The sequence below is a fragment of the Eublepharis macularius genome, chromosome 3, assembly GCF_028583425.1.
Source record: "Eublepharis macularius isolate TG4126 chromosome 3, MPM_Emac_v1.0, whole genome shotgun sequence".
NCBI lineage: Eukaryota > Metazoa > Chordata > Lepidosauria > Squamata > Eublepharidae > Eublepharis > Eublepharis macularius.
Genome location: NC_072792.1, coordinates 12,704,090 through 12,718,498, shown reverse-complemented (window position 1 = coordinate 12,718,498; position 14,409 = coordinate 12,704,090).

Genomic DNA, 14,409 nt, shown 5'->3' with positions numbered 1-14,409 from the left:
GTCATATCTGATGAAGAGAACTGTGGTTCTCAAAAGCTTATGCTCCAGTAAAGTTGGTTAGTCTTGAAGGTGCTACTGGACTCTTTTCTATTTTTGCTACTACAGACTAACATGGCTAACTCCTCTGGATTATTTATCTTGGACAGCAAAGGAAACTTGGATTTATACGATTTAATTTGCCCTGAGTCTAAGGAAGGAAGGAAGGAAGGAAGAGAATTTAAGAGTGCTTGAAAGTGAAGACATTTGTAACATTTTCGGAGTGATTGAAGCAGCCAGAACACACATTCTCTGCACTTGACAGCACACATTAGGTGTACTTCAGTGTCATTTTAAAGGAGAATTGGATATTTGTATCAATATTATTTTAACAAAATGCAGCAGTTGAAGCTGCGGTTTGAAAGCCAAGACCAACGTGGGCTTAACTCCTTTCCTCCAATTTTGTGTGGTGGTTAAGAGCGTGGGACTCTACTCTGGACAGCCGTGTTTGATTCCCCACTCCTCCACTTGAAGCCAGCTGGGTGACCTTGGGCTAGTCACAGCTCTCTGGAGCTCTCTCAGCCCCACCCACCTCACAGGGTGTTTTGTTGTGGGGATAATAATGACACACTTTGTAAACTGCTCTGAGTGGGTGTTAAGTCATCCTGAAGGGCGCTATATAAACCAAATGTTGTTGTTAAGGTTGTTTTACCATAGAAAATTCATACTGCTTTATCCACAACTGGGCAAAAAGTGTAGATGTATCCTCTAAAGCAGAACTGGTGCCTGTATAAAGTGAGAAAATGAGGTTTTTTTCTCCTGTGGAAAAAGGTGCGGTTGGTGGAAGTGTGTGGAAGCGTTTCTAAGCAACAGTTTATCTATACTGATCCACTTTCCCTCATTATTTATTTATTTACTTCGTTTATGCCCTGACTAGGATGGGCAGGTATCCATTTTTTCCCTGGACAGTCCATTTTTTTCTTTTACTGTCCAGGGAAAATACAATCAAAATACCAGACCTATAAATGTCTGGTATTTTTAAGATGGGTAGCAGTGTTAGTCTGTCTATAGCAGTCGAAAAGAGCAAAAGTCCAGTAGCACCTGTAAGTGATGAAGAAGTGAGCTGAGAATCACGAAAGCTCATACCCTACCACAAATTTTGTTAGTCTTGTAGGTGCTACTGGACTCTTTCCTGGCCATTGGGTAAAGCACTTGGAAGCAAATGCAGCCATTCGCAAAGGAGGGAGACTGAGAGCCAAACTACACGTGATGAATGACACAGGTTGCACACTTGTCAGCTTCCCTCAAGTTTTGGCGGGAAATGTAGGCAGCTTGGTGGAATGTTGGACAAGCGACAGTTGAAATGTCCGTTGGACAGCAGTCAGAGAGCCAAGCTGCAAGACCAGGACACCTACATTTCCCATCAAAACTTGAGGGAAGCTGACAAGTGTCCAACCTGTGTCATTCATCACTTGTAGCTTGGCCCTGAGATACAGAAGCCTGGAGGCACCTACATTGCTTCGCTGAGTGAGCACTCTCCCATCCCAAGCCCTGCCTTCCCCAGGATCTACTTCCAAATCTCCAGGATTTTCCCAGCCTGGAGTTGGCAACCCTAACTGGATAATAACAAATCTCTTCAAAAATAGCATTTATTAAATATATAGCAGTGGTTCACAAACCTTTTGAGCATGAGGATTTCTCTTTTGGCATAAAAAACATTCAAAAGTAGCTTTTTTCTCCAGGGATACTGGTCTATGTAGTCTTGAGATCAGCTGTAATTCTGGGAGAAGTCAAGGCTCCTCCCAGGGGTTAGCAGTTCTCTCAGTAGTGCCTTCTCCCACGTGAACTTTCCAGTTTGCTGAGATGCATAAATGTGATCCTGTTCTGGATGGCATCATCTGTGGATGACAGCTTGGCATGGTTTGGCATAGGGACTTCTCAACCGTTGCTCTCCCCCCACTTACCAATGTTGAACCAGCTCTCACCTCCTCTTTCAGGATGAAGGTAAAGCTATTGTTGTTCTGTAAACTCTGGAGATCTAGGTCCTAAGAAGACCAGATTGTTGTTCGAATGGAATTTTATGGTGCTTAAAATGGCATTTTTGTAGTGCTTCACAGTGCAATTCAGAGTTACACCTTTCTAACTCCATTCAAGTTACAGTCTCTCCACACGAGATGCCTTGGTGAACGTTCATCAAGTGTAAGGAGACAAAATGTTAGCCGGGAAGCATAGTTTAAAAGAACAGAGCTGGCGGAGATTGCTCCTCAGAGGGTTTGATAATTTCATCTTCGTCTCCCCGAAGGCTCTGTCAGTTTCACCTCTCCGGTCTAAAACTGTGTGGAATCTCAACCAGAGGGCAGGGAGGAATGAAAATGGGCTGGAGCTGCCTTCTAGAACTGGGCTTGGACCTAGAGAGGTTATAATGGGCTGAATTTTCCCTTCTGGCATTTCAAATCCCCTTCACACAGTTCCAGTGTATTGTGTATAGGAAAGCCTTTGCCCTGCCGCCGGCTCTGTCTTTTTAAACTACCCTTCTTGGCTTACATTGTATCTTCCAACATTTTTTCTTCATGTGTCAGGTGTCTCGTATAGAGAGACTCGAAATCTGATTGTTTTTCTGACTCCTTTTCTCGTTTATGGCTTTGAAAGCCCATGCTGTCTAAAAGCAGGGTTTGTATATGCATATACGTATCCTACTATATAAAAGGCTAATCGTATTCAAGACAACTCACTTCCTACCCTGGTGTGCCACCAGAGGGCGCTGCTGTGGAGGGAAGCCCAGATGAGGCAGCCAGACCTCCAGAGAGCATACTATGGTGGGAAGCCCAGGGAAGAATCAGGCACAGAGCAGGCAGCAATGCCTGCTTCCCGCATTCACCAAGCTGGGATCAAAAGCGAAGCAGGTCACACTGCTCGCCCCCGGCCTTCATCCAGCTGGGATCAGGAGTGGAGAAGGTGGCAATGGCCACCTACCCTTCACCCAGCTGGGATAAGAAGCAGAACAGGTGGCAATACCCACCCACTGACTTCATCCAGCTGGGATCAGGAGCAGAGAGGGGGCAATGCCGACCCCCCACCTTCATCCACTGGGATCAGGAGTGAAGTAGGTGGCAATGCCCGACCCACGCCTTCACACAGCTGGGATCAGGAGCAAGTCAGGTGGCAATTCCCATCCTCGGGCACCCATCCTGTTGGTCTCACAGTAACTCAGAAAGCACGTAGTGTAATCCAGAGTCAAGCCGAGCTTCAAAGCCAAGAGATCAGTCCAGCAAGGGAGTATGTATGTGGGAGTCAGGACCTGTTTCAACAGACCAATAGAGGATCAAGCAGGTGAGAGTCCAAGACAAGGCCGTGGTCAGGTAGCAAGGATTAAATCCGGAGACAGGCAAGGAACCAAGCAAGAACTGAGAGCTTCCAGGCACGGAGCTGCTGGACGCAGGAGAGTGGTGAACAAAGTTGCTCCAACGCTGAGCTCCTCTCAGTGTCCTCCTTATATACTCAGGTCAGCATAAGAATGTGAGGGCCAGGTGTTTCCCCTTTGCTTGATTGTGGCACCTCGCAGCGCAGTTCCATCCGACACTGAGCCTGCAGGCATGCACTCCTACGTCTTTCCCACACAGTCGCCCTCGCTTGGGCCTTCTGCCCTGCTGCCAGCTCGAGGAGCTTGGATCTCCGGGGCGCCAGTTCCACTTCTTCTCTACGTAACCCCTCATCCTCGCCAGCCTCCACAGAGGGACCTGGTTGTCGGTTGCTGGACAGCTCCTCTGGCGCCACAGGCAGGTCTCCTGCTGGCTCCACTGGCTCCTTCAGCCTCTCATCCTCTGAGGAGGACTTGCCAGCAGGCAAGAAGCCTAGCCAAGGCTGGCCCACGACACATCCCCCGCCTTCACCCAGCTAGAATCAGGAGCAGAGCAGGTGGCAATGCCTGCCATCAGCCTTCGCTTAGCTGGGATCAGGAGAGGAGCAGGTGGCAATGCCCATCCCCTGCCTTCACCCAGCTGGAATCAGGTGGGGAGCAGGGGACAATGCCCGCCCCCTGCCTTCACCCAGTTGGGATCAGGAGGAGAGCAGGTAGCAATGCGTGCCTGCCCTTCAATCAGCTGGGAGCAGGAGTGGAGCAGGTAGCAATGCCTGCCATCAGTCTTCGCCCAGCTGGAATCAGGAGAGGAGCAGGTGGCAATGCCCATCCCCCTCCTTCACCCAGCTGGGATTAGGAGCAAAACAGGTGGCAATGCCCATCCCCCATCTTCATCCAGCTGAGATCAGGAGCAGAGCAGGTAGCAATGCCTGCCTGCCATTCAACCAGCTGGGAGCAGGACGGGAGCAGGTGGCAATGCCACCTCTTACATTCACCCTGCTGGAATCAGGAATGATGCAGGTGGCAATGGCCAGGCCTCACTTCATCTAGTTGGGATCAGGAGCAGAACAGGTGGCAATGCCCACCCACCGCCCTCACTCAGCTCAGCTCAGGCACAGAGAAGGTGGCAATGACCACCCACTCTTTACCCAGCTGGGATCAGGTGCAGAGCAGTTGGTACTACCCAACCTCTGCCCTCACCCAGCTGGGATCAGGAGTGGAGCAGGGAGCAATGCTCATCCACCACCATCTCCCATCTGGAATCAGGAGCAGAGCAGGTAGAAGTGTCCATCCCCTCTTCACCCAGCTCGTATTAGGAGCAAAGCAGGTAGCAATGCCCACTGCCCCCTTCACTCTGCCAAGATCAGGAGCAGAGCAGATGGCAATGCTCACACCTATCTTCACCCAGCTGAGATCAGGTGTAGAGCAGGTAGCAATGCCCACCTCCTGCCTTCCCCCAGCTGGGATCAGGACTGGAGCAGGAGGTGATGCCCTCCTGCCCTTCACCCACCTGGGATCAGGAGAGGAGCAGGTTGCAGTGCCCACCCACCACCACATTCACCCACCTGGGATCAGGAGTGGACCAGGTGACAATGTTGGCCCCCTTCACCCAGCTGGGATCAGGAGCGGAGAAGGTGGCAATGCCCATCCTCCACCTTCACCCAGCTGGGATCAGGACCGGAGCAGGAGGCAATGCCCACCCCCTGGTTCAACCTGCCACAATCAGACACAGAGAAGCAATGCCCATCCCGTCTTCACCCAGCCGGGATCAGTCACAGAGCCGGTAGCAAGGCCCACCCTTTCAACCGGAAAGGATCAGGAGTGGAGCAGGTGGCGATATCTGCTCCCCATTCACCCGGCCGGGATCAGGCGCAGAGCAGGCAGCAATGCCTGCCCCTCTTCACTTGGCCAGGATCAGGTGCAGAGGAAGTATCCATGCCTGCCCCCCCCCGCCTTCATCCAGCTGGGATCCGTGATGGAGGAGGATGGAATGCGCACCTGCCCACCCTCCCCTTTCTAGAGCCCCCTGTATTTTTCCCACAATGGGCTTTGTTGCCAGTTTATTAAAACAGTAAATAAAGAAAATCGCCCACCCCTTTCTCCCAGCTTTGTAGGGTTAATAATTTTTGAAACTGAGAGCAGTTGCCCACTGCTGCTCTTCGGCCTGAGTATCTGCTGTTCAGAAAAAGAAGTTTGAGATCACACAGGGCATAGGCTACACTTCAATGGCCACTTCGGATCCAAGGCCCAAATTATTTCTTGATTAATGGAAAGAAAAAATGAAAGATGCAAAATGGATGAGATCTTCACAGGATACTTTACTTTTCATTTTCTGTTCCACTTTCATATACTGTAATTGTGTTTCCTTGAATGTTCCTCCTCTTATTTTCCGAAGGCCGAAGGACTGCGCAGTTTCATTCTCTCGCTTGATGAATTGTCTCCATGTCAGATCTTTGGCTACTGGGTCTCATTTGACGGAAAACCAAGAGGGGGGGAAAGATTAATTAAATGGCTTTTTCAGGGTCAGAATAATGTTCTATCAGAACACCAAATGTGAACCTAACATGTTTTGAGTCTTATTGTTTAAGTAATTTCATGAGAATAATATCTAACAATAATGAAACATTATTATCCAGAGAAAAGCAATCTACTGAAATGTAAGGTTACAGAATTATTTTTCCTTCTATGTATTCAGTTCAAACTCTTCACATCATTAATACTTTCAATAATATTGTAATTTTGGCTCTAGGATTGGCATAAATGCATCTATCCTGTGGTTCTCTGGGATAAAACCGGAGAAGGGAATCAGAACACAACAAAAGGGAATGGTTATTTAAGGTTGCTAACCTCCATGTGGGGACTGGAGATCTTGTAGACTTACAATGGATCTCCAGAATACAGAGATCAGTTCCCCTGGAGAATATAAGCTAAACGACATGTTGCTTTTTTAAAAGAGCTCTCTGGGTTCCCTGAAATTCCCAGACTGAACTTGTGTTCCCTGAAATCACACAGTAGCTATCTGGAAGGACTTCTCTTAAAAAAGGAGAACAAATGGGCTCATAGCACCAGCATTGAAGAGGAAGGACTCCTGCCTCCCCTCCAAGCCATTTTTCCATGCAAAAACAGTGCAGGGGGAATTATTTCCTCTCTTTTGCTGCTCTGTGTGCAGTATCTGCCCTTCCTCCTGCAGTCGAAAATGCTCCTAGTTTTCCTGGGAATCTGTTTCTGGATCAGGACTTTGTGAGAACAGGATACCCCAGACATATGGTTGAGAAGCTAGATACCATGCTACACAAGTCAATAGACAAGACTTAGAGTCGAACCACACTATACGAATCACACGAGACCGAGCGAGTGTCAGGAATCCTGTCTTACCCCAAATGCCCATGCCCAGCATTCTATTGATGAGCACATGTCACGGGTTTGATGGAGGTCCTGTAGTCCTGGCGTGTGTAGTTGAAAACAACATTGGAACACGTGTAAGTAAGTTTTTGTGTCATTCACATGTAATTCGTATCATGTGGTTCGGCTCTCATTTGCTCCCAAACAGATTCAGCAGGAGCACCACCTTAGATGTCCATAGAATTTTCCCCTTTGTCTGATAACATCAAAAGAATAATTTGGCGACATTGGCACCTAGTTTCTGATATTCCTGGTTGTACTTCTATAACATTGGTTGGATACCGGAAAACTAGAAACATTAAAGATCTTTTGGTCTGTCTGGAATTTAAGGACATGGTGGAGGTTACTACTAGCCTCATAGGACACCATCATTGTGGGCACTGTAAGGTGTGCCTACTAGCTCTAGAGGGTACTTTTTTATATTCCACATGAAATCAGAGATCATTTACTACCTGTAGCATCTCAGGAGTGGTTTACATCATACAGTGCTTCTGTCATTTACTATACATTGGGAGCACCAGCCACCCAATTAGATTGAGGCTATTGGAACACCGATCATGGATCAGGCACAGAGTTGTGGAGGCTCCACTGGTATCTCATTTTTCTGAGCACCATCACAGTGAAAATGAGTTCAGATTCTCCATTTTACATAGAGCCAAATCAGGTTCTTCTGATAGCATTCAGAGGGAACGCTTAGAGCCTCTCTAAATGAGACAAATTTCATGAGGACACTCAAGCGAAGTGAGACGCAATGTTATCCGGGAAGCCGAGTTCTTAAAAGGACAGATAGGAAGGCTTTGCCAATTGCTTTGTCTACAGAGCCTGCAAATATCGCTCCACAGGGAGGTTGATTATTTCCTCTTCGCCTCCCCGAAGGCTCTGTCAGTTTCACTTCCCCTTCTATGAGGCGAAGAGGAAATAACCAACCCCCCTGAGGAGCGATATTTGCAGGTTCCATAGAGAGGGAAATTGACAAAGCATTCCGATCTGTCCTTTTAGGAACTTGGCTTCCTGGCTAACATTGTGTCTCACTTCACTTGAATATCCTCGTGTAATTCATCCCGTGTATCGAGAGAGGCTTATCTGACTTTCATTTGTTATTTATTTTATTTATTTATGTCCTTTATAGTCCATCTTTCTCACTGAGACTCAAGGTGGATTACACAGTGTGAGATTAGTACAGTCAATATCAAGGACATTTCCATAAACAATGCCATATGGTGAACAAACACAAGTTTACAAAGACATAGCATTAGCAAGAATCCAATACAGAGTTGAAGAGCTGCTGAAACAGAACACAAACAATTCTAGGGCTGAACATTAGACGACATGAAGCACAGGTAGCTCATAGGAGCACATATTTAAAACAACAGATAGTACGTAAGGCAACATAGTGGTGAGGTCCATGGTCCCTAACTCATTTGCAAAGCCTCAGAGACCCCCTCCCTACAATACAAAAGCCTTTTTGAATAATTTGGTTTTGCATCATTTGCCGAAAACTAGGATCAGATCAGATTCATTTTATTGTATATGGCCATTGGCCTTCACAATATCAAAACACTCTCAAATGTCAGTATAATACATAATCAAAATGATCAGGTAATCAAACACTTCAAAACCACATAAAATGCCCTACTAAAAAAACCTTTAAAATTAATAAAACCTTCTAAAAGCAATCACAGCGAATCAATGGTTGATTCCTTTGCTCTGATCTTCCTAGCAGCTAAAGCAAAAAGCGCCAGTCTTAGGGAAACTAGGAGAGTGGGGGCTCTCCCAATCTCCTCTGGCAAGGTGTTCCACAGGGTAGAGGCCACCACAGAGAAAGCCCATGTACGGACTGCTGTTGATTTCACCCATGTGCAGGAGACCCTGTTCAGATGAGCAAAGTTGCCATGGAGGAACATAGGGAGGGAGGTGGTCCCATAGGTATGCCTGACCAAGGCCATGAAGAGCTTTGTATGTAATAACCAATAGCTGGAACTGAGCACGGTAACTGATAAGTAGCCAATGGAGTGAATGGGGGTGATGTTCATGCTCCCTCTCACTCTTGATAACAGTCACACCACAGCTTTTTGCACCAATTGGAGTCTCCTAGTTAACATAGATGGGAGACCTATGGTTACTGCATTACCATAGTCGAGTCTTATTGTTACCATAGCAGGGATCCAGGTGATCAGGGCGGCCATGTTGAGGTAAGAAGCCATCTTCCAGGCTAGAGTGAGGTTGTAGAAAGGGATTGTTTTGCAGCCGCCTTAACTTTTAACCTCAATACTCTTTCTTATTGTGTTTTAAGTCGCCAGATTGATTTCTCTTGTTATTTGTGAGAAGAACTGGCGGGTATTGGCTCGCTATCTGTATTGTGAGTGTCTCTTAAAGAAGTTTCAATGTATCTTACCCTAGAGGATTGGCTGTATAACAATTGTTAGTTACACACTAAATACCAAGGTGAGTTTGATGAGAAAGCATTCTAGGAAGGATTTGTATTAAGAAACACATGTGAGTCCTTTGAACATGTGTAATTTATCTATGTACTTGATTAATTTTGTAATTAGAACCGGAGAGTTTGCAACCGTGTTTGTTCATTTTTGCAGCCTTGGGAGAACATAAACATACATGGCATGTTCTTGATAAAGCTTCTCTCGAAACGAGGAAGCAAACTGGCTCCTAGTCAAGTGGAGCTGTGGGAGCAGTTTCACCTTTCTTACCCTGAAAAAGTTGGAGCCTCGTGGCGCAGTGTGGTAAGCCGCAGTACTGCAGCCCATGCTACCTGAAGCCGGGTTCAGGTAGCCTGACAAAAAAGAGGGGGGGGAACCCGGGGGGGGGGGAACACGCAGGAAACAAAATGCCAATATATAATTTCTCAGTATATTTCAAAGTGCAATGTGCTCAACTTTTCCTATTTCTTGCAATACAGTAATTTAAACAGAATCATACAGATTACAGACAACAATCTTACAATAAGGTGCAAAAATATCCGGATTCACCAATAATTCAAACTGAATAAAGAAATGTCCTTGTTTCCTATGTCAATTTCTTTTTCCGTTCGATTCCTCTGCTGGTAGACTCACACTGGTGGCATGTTCACAGAATCTCACGACATTAGATGTAAACAAAAGTCCATCGACATGCTGTCTCCCTGCACGAGATGTGAGCAGAAGCCCATCCGCACACTGATCTGAAGCCAGCTATAGTCAGATTTTGCATCTGCTTCCTCAGTAACGTGCTCTAAGAGGAACCCAATTCATTTACTCATTGATACCAGATTCTTGTGGCAATTTATTCTTTCACACACCAAATGCGTGAAAGGTAGCGGGTTCAAGTAGCCGGCTCAAGGATGACTCAGCCTTCCATCCTTCCAAGGTCGGTAAAATGAGTACCCAATGTAGATGACTGGAGAAGGCAATGGCAAACCACCCCGTAAAAAGTCTGCCAAGAACACGTCGTGATGCGACGTCCCCCCATGGGTCAGTAATGACTCAGTGCTTGCACAGGGGGCTACCTTTACCCTACCTTTACCCTGAAAAAACAAAAAGAAACAAAGCACAGGAAACAGTGCAAGGCAATTTGCTTAGGACATCTATGGACTTACTGGAAAATTGTACTATCCATGATGACTACTGTGTGAATGTTATCCATTCAAAGGCATATTTTGTATGTACTGTATTTAATGTTTGACCTTGGTTTACATATTTATTGACACATGGCACTTTACATTGAGACACTTTATTACATTATGCTGTACAGAATTATGAATATGTAAATCTATAGTTTCTGTTGGATATCTTGTATATTGGTTGGAACAATCTATTAGGAATGATTTTGATGTGGACTTGATTCTGTGACTAATCAGTACAGTAGGTTGCTGCAGGTTTCCTTGTTTACCTTAACCACCAGGAGGTTGGCCACACTGGCGTTGGCATTCCTAAGTTATATTCCTGGCAGTCTCAAGAATGTGACATCCATCAGAATTTGGGAAAGGACAGAAAGAGAGCTGGAAGTTGGGTCCAAATTCCAACTAGGAATTTACAGATGAAGACAGCTGATTGTCAGAGGTGATAGAGGAGACCATCAGCTGCCCCAACCAATTCTCATGCAGCCTGAAACTTTGCAAAGGGAAGCAGGGGAGATAAACCCAGGGCAGCAGCCTGGATTTGCTTTGAGGGGTTCCTGAAAAACTTCCTCTACAGTTTGGATTTCATGCACACAGGGCTTTTTTCCAGCTGGAATGCAGTGGAACGGAGTTCCGGCACCTCTTGAAAACGGTCACATGGCCGGTGGCCCTGCCCCCTGATCTCCAGACAGAGGGGAGTTGAGATTGCCTTCACGCCAGCGGCATGGAGGGCAATCTAAACTCCCATCTGTCTGGAGATCAGGGGGCAGGGCCACCGGCCATGTGACTATTTTCATTGAGGGCAATTTAAACTTTAAAAAACTCCCCCCCCCCCCCGTTCCAGCTGACCCAAACTGACATCATCTTTTTCGGAAAATTCTGAATAAAGAAAACACCCAAAGGTTGCAGAAAATTGCTACTGTGTAATAATGCTAGGTTTGCTCAGCATATTTATATAAAACTGGACACAAACAAAATCAAACATTTTAATTATTCGCTCTTATTTGGTTTACAGTGTAGTTCTTGGTCCTTCTGTAGTTTTAAAATCCTCTTTGTAGTTTGCAATGGGATTGATATTAGCATAATGTTTGTTTCTTTGGGTTCTTCACAGTTCTTCTGTAAAATAGACACGTCTGGGAATGTCTGTAGATGTATGTACGTATGTTTCACAGACATACACACACATTTCTGCAAAATCTGTTTGGTGAAAACCTTGTAGATTGACTGTCTACCAGCAACATCGTAATCTTGGTTACCTTGGCGTGTTTAGTGGTTAAGATTGCAGTTTTGGAAAGAAAACAAAAATTAACTCTTTATTCTTGTGATAGATCTCAGAGCATTTGAGTGATGGACTAGAGTCCTGCTCTTCTGGGATGGATTTGAGGACAGAGCCCCCTATGAAAGCAATGCATCCTCATCAGGCAGGCAAGCCAGCCTGTCTGCCATAACTGTGAACAGCCCTGGCTCCAGGGTTTCTGGTGCTGGAGGCCAGTCTCGCGCGTGTGCCCCGGAATCCGATGATGTCATCATCACGTCATGACGTCATCATGCAGTGCCACCAGCAGGTGGCTGGGGCGGAGTGAGGAGGCCGCCCGTGCACCACACACCACCCCAGTGACCTGTTGTCCCTGGCCCATGGCTGCTGCGCTTGCCCGGGGGAAGGCAGCGGCAGTGGTGCGGGGCTGGCCGGAGGTGGTGCGGGATGCGCACCTCACCCCCAGCACCCCTCAGGCGCCCCCTCTGGCCCTGTGGCACCTGCGGCCCCTGCCTCGCCGCCTCAACGGTGGTGCTGGCCCTGACTGTGAATGCATATCTGGGGGGGAGGAATGGGCTTTCTTCCTGTAGTGTAGCTTCCTTCACTGTACTCGGTTATGCTTTACTAAGAGCAGAACCACAAGTGACAAAAGGCACAGATTGGACACTTGTCAGCTTCCCTCAAGTTTTGATGGGAAATGTAGGCAGCTTGGCGGAATGTTGGACAAGTGACAGCTGAAAAGTCCATTGGACAGCAGTCAGAGAGCCAAGCTGCGAGACCAGGCTCTAAGAGGCCTTATCAGTACAGCTGGCAGAATGTGGGAACCAGCCATGGGAAATTCAGCTTTGTATCTTCTTTTTTTAAATAAATATTTTTATTGTTTTTCACAAATACATAAAGAAACACGAGACAGTTCTCATTATGCTTGCCGATATCCATTATCTAGTTCTTCACCTCCTTTACCTCTTTAACTGCGAGTTTCATTGTATCATACATTATTACCCTTAGTATTACATCACATTTAGTCATTGCATTTGTTTGCCATCCATTTGTAGAAGGGATCCCATGGTGCGGAAAAGTCTTCTTCCATTTGCCCTTTCATTAGTGATGTTAATTTGTCCATTTCCGCAGTTTCTATTACTTTCACTGTTAGCTCTTCTTGCTGTGGAATTCTTTGTTGTTTCCAGTAAGACGCTAGTCAAATTCTAGCTACCGTTACTACATGAATTATAAGATTTTTTTGCTCCTTGCTCATATCCAGCATACAGTTTAATAAAAAAGTTCTGGTCTGAGCGGAATTGATATCTGCAAAATAGCTTGTATTAGTTTGTGTACCATTATCCAGTATCTATGCACCTCTTTACAGGACCACCACATATGAAAGAACGTCCCTGTACATTTTTTACATTTCCAGCACTTATTTGACATATTTTTAAACATTTTAGCCAGTCTATCTGGTGTTAGATACCACCTATGAAACATCTTATATAATTTATCTTTGAATGTAGCAGATTTAGTTATTTTAATATTTACTTTCCATATCTCATTCCATTGTGCCAGGTCAATATTATTACCTAAATTCCGTACCCATAATGTTTTACATTTCTCCACCCCTTCATTTTCTTTCATTTGCATTAGGAAGATATACATTTTCTTGATCGACTTTTCCTCTGAATCACATAACAATTTTTCAAATTCTTTTTGTTCTAAATAGAACCCCCCCCCCCATTTTTTAATCTTTGTTATATCTAGATTCAATCTGTACTCTTGACCACCAGTCCGAATTAATATCTTGATTTTGCAATTCTTCTTTCATTTTTGTATCTTTATATCTTCTGCAGGACTTTCGCTGACTTCAACTGACTTGTTTGAACTGGCGGGGAGGGGGACTAGAGTATAACCTCTCGGGGAAGACTGTGCTTCAGCATTCCGGGCAATCTCTACGTATCAGTGCACTTCTAGGGAGTTTTATCTGAATAAAGACCTTTAACTCATACAACTGTGTTGGATGAAGTGGAGAGTCTGAGAGAATCCTCTAGGCAGGCCTGACAATCATTGTTGTTGTTATTGTTATAGGTATATGACTAAAGGTAGAATGCACTTACCATTCGCCTTTTAAGCAACTGATTCACAAAAAAAACAGCTAAACTAATTGAGGACCGTCTTTCTAGGAGGCACACCATTGTTAAAGTAAAAGTTGCCAACTTCTAGGTGGGGTCTGGGGTTTTGGAGTTATAGCTGAATTCTGGACCACAAAGATCAGTTTCCCTGAAGCAAACGGTAGCTTCAGAGGGCAGACTCTATGAGATCCATCCCTCACCCCCGACTCTGCTCTCTCCAGATACTGCCTCCATATCTGCAGGAATTTCTCAAGATAATAACTGTTGTCATCACAGACCTGTAAAAATGTGAACACATTTGCATACGTTTGTAAGTTGTTGACACTTTATAGCTCTGTTCACTCATGCCAAGTGCCTGAAACTCTGCACCACAGGACTATACCCATTGGCCTAACCCCCAGATCTGTGCATAGTCAGATGTCTTCAGAAACACATACAGCTGAAAGTTTTGTATGCCTCATCAGGACCTGCTGTTTGCAGCCTTACTGACCATGCATTACAGTTGGCAGCCAACAGCTAAAATCCAGCAGGAGTCAGGAAGGATAGGGAGATGGGGAGACACTATCAGTGCAACGGCATCACTTAACTTCCAGGGGAAACCAGGAAGCAATGTCACTCCACTCTAGGAATTGCCAGAAACTCTGTGGTAAAACTATAGAGTTTCCTGTGATTCCTAGAACACAGTGAC